Here is a 6,543-nt window from a genome sequence, read left to right as displayed (position 1 = left end):
AAATAACTCATAAAATTAACTAAAAATAACTAACATATCAATAAAATGACTATGAAATTTAATCTAAATGACTTTATAAAATGCATGTATCAATAGCCTATGCACTTGCTTATGCAATAGACTGAAAAATTGCAAAGACTCACCGAAACCTGCACAACTTATGGATCTGCTTATCCAGTATCATGGAAAACCCTTAAGCTTACCAAAATGTGCACAGGGACCTACATGGCCATGCAAATCAATTTTCATTCATCCACTCCAGACTTGACTCTACACAAAATGTTGCATAGACACTATTTAAGGTATGCACTTCCTTATTAATTGGCTAAAGAAGCAAATCTTCTCACATGTGTAGTGACCTCACCTCATACCATTTTTATGCCATTCTAGGCCTTTTTTCAAGGGGTATAAAAACTCCCTTACATCACTTTTTTGCTGTAAGAAGAAAGAAAAACAAGAAAGAAAGAGAAAGGGGAGCCAACACACTCCATTCTTTGTCTGAAGCTTGGATTCTTCTTCATTCTTTACCATTTTCTATACTTCTTCTATCGGGTTTCTTCAGTTTAGTTTATTTTTCATGTTTTATTTCTTTTTTTACTTAGAATCTCTTGAATTAAGTGTGGATAGTGCATAGTCCTTTAAGATTCTGGAGTAGGTATGTAATATTTAAGATATTTTATGGATTTAAACTAGTTAATTCTGATTTTATGGTTATAACGAGGTTTTATTCATTTCTTGTGCGCTTAATGACATACTTAGTGTAGGATTCAATTGAGTTTTATTCTTAATCCTTAGTTAAAGCACTAAAAGGAGAAAACCCAATGATAGATAATAAAGAAATTAGACTTAATTAGCTTAGATCTAGAAATAGACCAAGGATTAAGAGGGCTGATAGATTGATTAAAGAACTTAATGGGTCTTGGTTAATTTTAAACTTTACGAAAGTAGGATTTAATTAATCAAAGCACTCTTTATATCACTCGAAAGAGATTTCAAAGGATTTGAGAATCAATCTCCTTGAAACATATAATTTGCATATGTTTGGCTAACCAATCAAAACTTCCAAATAGCTTAAACATGAAACCTTAACTCCGAAATCACCTTTTACAATTGCTGCTTGATAGTTTACTTTGAGAGCTTAGTTTAATCCATTTTCATTAGTTTTTGTCATTAATTTCTCAATTTCTTCATTTAGTCAATTATTGAATTAATCTTTGCTTGAATTGAGTTTCGCATTTTCATTCTTTAAAGTTTAGATTCCAAAATTTCTTTTACTTGTTTGATTGAATTACAATTTTAGTATAGCTCATTTTATATTGAAGATTCAATTTATAACACAACTCTTCGAGGGAACAGTATCTTTTTCTATACTACTTGAAAGACTTGTACACTTGCTGTTGGGCCACATCAATAGCTTGAGATAACTTAAGCTAACCTCGCATAAAAAAGAGGAAATTTATGATAACTCAAACCCATCTAACCCAAACCCATTTACCACCTATAAATGAATTATAATTACATTTTTTTTCCTCACAATGAATTCAATTTTTAATATTGGAATAACTTGGATTGTTATTGAGATAAAATTTGAGATAAACTTGAATCTTGATTTTCCAATTTAACACCCATTTCCATTTTCAAGAACAATCAAAGCAATCTTTCAATGCCTTTTTCCATCTTGTTCATCATTTTTTTTTCAATTTTTTTTTTAATGACAAATGGTAAGTTTCCCATCAGTAATTATCCTCGTATTGATTTTTTTATTATTTTCTTTTTTTTTAATAAATTCTTATATCTGTATTTGTTTGAAATAAATTTAAAGCTCTTTCCTAATATTGGGGTCTTACTCTTCCATTACTGGGAGTCCTATCACTCTTAGTGGAGTTTTATTTTTATTTTTGTTTCTTCCAATTTTGATAGACTTTTTGGCAGTTAAAAGCAGAGTGTTTATGATTGATTTCTTTTATTTTGAGACTTTGGATCTTCAAGTTTGAGTAATAATCTTCTATCAATGAAATCTGATAGTGTAGCATATTCCTCCATTAAAATTTGGTATTTTTTTTTCTTCTGCGTGTTACAGAAGTAATTCCTGAGAGTGTTAGTTGTGTGTGCCCAAGAGCATACACTAATCTTGTAACTTGTAAATAACATTGTAAATATATTAATGGCAATAAACATTTCATTTAAATTTTGTATATATTTAATAACATATTTATTTGAAATTGTCCATTAGCAATATGTCATATATTCTATTCTTATGAGATAAGAATATGAGTGATAGAATATATAGGATATTTGCTATAAATTAGAGTTCGCAGTAAAAGGATATTTTGTGGGCACATTATATCCAAAGAGCTGTCACCTCTTTTTATCTCCATTGATCAGTATGAGATACTGATGTATATAGAATGGTGAGTCATGTGCCATATGATATGAGATATCGGGATAAATACAGTAGACACTTATGAGATAAGTAGGTCGAACTTGTGATGTACAGATAACATGAACATGGCATTTAGTCGAGTCAATAAAATGTTATCTATGTCATACTAGGGCATATAATCCTCAGACCTAAGATGACAACATTGTCTCTTATATGGGTGGTTTGAGTTTGATACCACTTACATATCTGTACTGTGTATGGATATTTCGGTGTGTGTTGGCTCAAATTAGTTATATGTTGGGACAGGTGTTTAGTCAAGAGGGGATCCATAGTCTTGAGTAAACAGGGTTAAAAGTCCTATGTGGATTTGGGCTGTTCTTAACAAGATTAAGTTCCTGTCCAGGACGAATGACTTTGTCAGGAAAGGTCTTTCCTGATGGTAAAGTCGTATATGTCAAGAATCAGATTTCAAATAAGTGCATAAGATTCCATGATAAGGGGTTTGACTCCACTATGACTCTTAATGGGATTGGGACATAATACAGAAGGATTTAAGTGCATGATCATGTATGATTAAAGGTTCATTTTAAGATATTTCTTGTTGCTAATTGGGTAGCCATGGCATACTATGCTAGGTGTCAACCATGGTCTATGAGATACCTAAAATGATTTGGGAAATTATTTACAGATTGGAAGAGTTTCAATGATATTAAGAGTTAATATCATTTCTCATTGCCAATTAGTAATGTGCCTAGTAAGTCACACACCTACACAAGTTTCACCACCAAGTAAATTATGATTTAATTGGCTAATTAAAGAGTTTAATTAATTAATTAAATAGATTTGGTTTGCAATAAGATTACAAAGTCCCTAGCATGACTTGAAATCAAATCTTGAACAATGGATGTATGATATAAATTGAATTTAATTAATGGAGATTAATTGATAAATTAATTTATATGTGATATAAATTAATTTGAGAGAGAAATTACTATTTTGGGTTGAGAACTCAAAATTCAATACAAGGGCAAAATGGTAATTTTATATGGTGACACGTTGCACCTATAGATATGTGCCATTTGTCTTCCATATGATGGAAGATGATATTTGATCATATAATCTTGCATTGACACTTATCTTAATGAGATTAAAACACACACACTTATCTTGACATGTGACACTCAATAAATGGATTTTGTCTCTTGTATATAAAATGTAAGGTAAGAAGAAAACTTACTTCTTCTTCTTCCTCACCATGTTGGACGGTAACAAGGGGATTTCTCTCTCCTAATTTCTTTCATTGATGCATGAAAGAAAACTTGTTTCTTTCTTGAATCAAATGTTCTAGAAATTGATTCTAGTAAAGCTTGTTTCTTTCTTGAATCAAATGTTCTAGAAATTGCTTCTAGTAAAACACATCCAAAATAAATCACCAAAAGCAAACACCCCAATAGTTGGTGGTTGGCAAACACCTAAGAGAGGATTTGGGTTGCCTAAGGTGATCTTGGTGGTAGCTTGTGGTGGACAAGCTAGAGGAGCTATAAGTGGAGCTCTGGAGACTACCAAAGCGAGTAAGAAGTTTGATTCTACACCCTTAAGGTTAGAGGTCTCTTAACCCTTTTTAATCTAGGATTAAATTAGTTTAATTGTTAAACTATAATCTTTAATGGCCAATGAAAGAATCATGCATGTTAAAAGTGTGCTTTAACATGCCTTGGGTGCTTAAGGTTGGTTAGGATCATAAAACATATTGTATGTTTGTATGAAACCCTAAAAAATTTTTCCAAATCAAACCTTCAAACCGCTTCCATTGTGCCTTCAGAGAGAGCATTGTAAGGTTTTTTTTTACCATCCAAAAATCCAAAAGATTATTATCTTCTACCAAAGTTATATTTGAACATAAGTTTTCAATGTCTACATTTGTATTTTTTCCTTCTTATGAGAGAGATTGTACTGTACTTATATTATGATTCTTATGAATAAATTGTCAAATTTAAAAAAAAATTCTTTCAATGGGATTTTTTTTTCAATTTAATTTTTTAATAAAATTATATGATATTCCAATATAAAAATCATTTGAAAGGTTGATAATGAATAATGTATGAATTTGGAAAGTGTTTAATGAATGCTTCTACAAATACTAAAATAATAAAATTTCTAGAAGGAGTGGAGTAGAGCAACCCAATTTCAGAATTTAAAGGTACATAGATAACATATTTAATTCATTGTATGTATGTTGTGACAAGTTATTATCTCAAAGACATAGTCATCATAGTCAAGGCAATTAGAAGTTATTATCACACAGACTGGTTAGTGTTGAATTTGAAGAAGCAGCATCTAGCAACAGATTCATAAACAAAGTCCAAATGAGCTCTACATTGGATATTTATAATGGATAAATTTCTTTTTTTCTTTTAGTTGAAACTCCACGTGGCAAAATTTCTAATGCGTTGATTTAGGTGGTAAGGAAGATTCATTTAATTTGAGGACTTTCAAGTTCTCGCCAACAAACTTGATATGGCGGCATATTTATATTCAATTAACCTTATTCACAAAAGTTCACTAAGTTTTGGCTCGATATAGGTGCAATGAGGATGACTCAGAATGCAATACTTTCTACTAGGTGTGCGGTCAGCTTATATGTCCACCCTTTGTTTAAAAAGTTAAAGTTTTAAATCTCATTATTTATTAATTTCCATTTTGTCCTAATAATGGAAAAAAAAATTAACTTTTTAAACTTTTTATAAATTTATTTAATTTTTTTTTAATTCTAATTTTGTAATTTTATTTCACTTTCAAATATTAATGGCAATTTGTCTAAAAAATAAAATTGGAGATAATGTTGCCTAGGTTGCAGCCAATTGGCAGGAATAATTATTTAAAGAAAGAAAACATGGGAAGTAAGAGTGAAAATGACAGTATTGGAAGATAAAGAAAACAGAGCACAGTATTATTGTCGACTCAAAATCAACATTGTGAGGCGCGTTAGCGCCTTCTTATTATATTGCAACCTTGGTATTCTGATCAAAACAATGAGGAACTAAATATATATTATCAACCATTTTCTAATGGTTATTGACCCAGAACTGTTTCTGAAGATAGTTAAGCACATTCTTGTCCAATTGGAATGCCTTAGCCAGAACATCAGCGTTAATTGGTGGGTTAGATCCAAACACTGCATTTGCAATTGTGATGACTCCTGGATTTTGGCTCGCCAAAAGAATAGCAAATCGCATTAGTATTTCCAATGTTGAATTGAAAGTGAATGAGACCAATTGGAAACACAAAAACATCTCCTACATTTTGAACTTTGGTAATGAGGCGATTGGGGTTTGATGTAACAAAACCCACATACAGGGTGCCTTCCAGGACTGCTAGAATCTCTGTGGCACAAGGATGAATGTGTGGTGGGTTTAAGCCTCCGTATGGCACAAAGTTAATACGAGCTCTAGATATACTAAGAGTCTTGAGCTCTGGTATTTTGTCAACATTTAAAAGAGTTACATTTGATCAAACTTGATTTGATGTATTTCCTGGGATGTTGGGACCCGAAAAAGAGAAATCGTTTGTTGTTGCAAGCATCGGGTCTCTATAGAACTTTCCATTCACGAACACTGCATGGAAAATTAAGTTTGTGAATCAATATCAGTTAATAATCTTGTTTAAATGGACAAAAGCTAATAAACCTCATTGCATATATAGATAAAGGAAATGTTATTTTTGTTGCTTGAATTTTGGATATATTTTTCATGGACCCGAATTGTGACCTGACCCATAAGTTTTACACTGTGACCCGATTGGGATAAAAAGTGAGATCTATGGTGGTAGTGGAGGGTACGGGCTGATAGAAATATTATAATATTCTACCCTTTGCAATAGAGTTGTGAGATATTAGGGCAACACACTGGGGTTAGGGTTTGAGAGTTCTGAGTGATTGTATCTTGCTCTTTTCATCATAGTGGAACTTTTTTCTCTTGTTTTATCTGTAGACATAGACTTTACGGTTGAACTACGTTAAATCCTGTGTTGTTCTTCTTCTCTTTTCTATACTATGTGATTGTGCGATTTGTGTGTGTGTCTTAGATTTGCTTTCTTATTATAATAAACTGGAATCAGAGCTTTGTGCTCAAAACCTATGGTTTATAGATGGCATCGTCTTC

The sequence above is a fragment of the Hevea brasiliensis genome, chromosome 7 (assembly GCF_030052815.1).
Source record: "Hevea brasiliensis isolate MT/VB/25A 57/8 chromosome 7, ASM3005281v1, whole genome shotgun sequence".
NCBI classification, from domain to species: domain Eukaryota; kingdom Viridiplantae; phylum Streptophyta; class Magnoliopsida; order Malpighiales; family Euphorbiaceae; genus Hevea; species Hevea brasiliensis.
Note: the sequence above shows the minus strand (reverse complement) of the source record.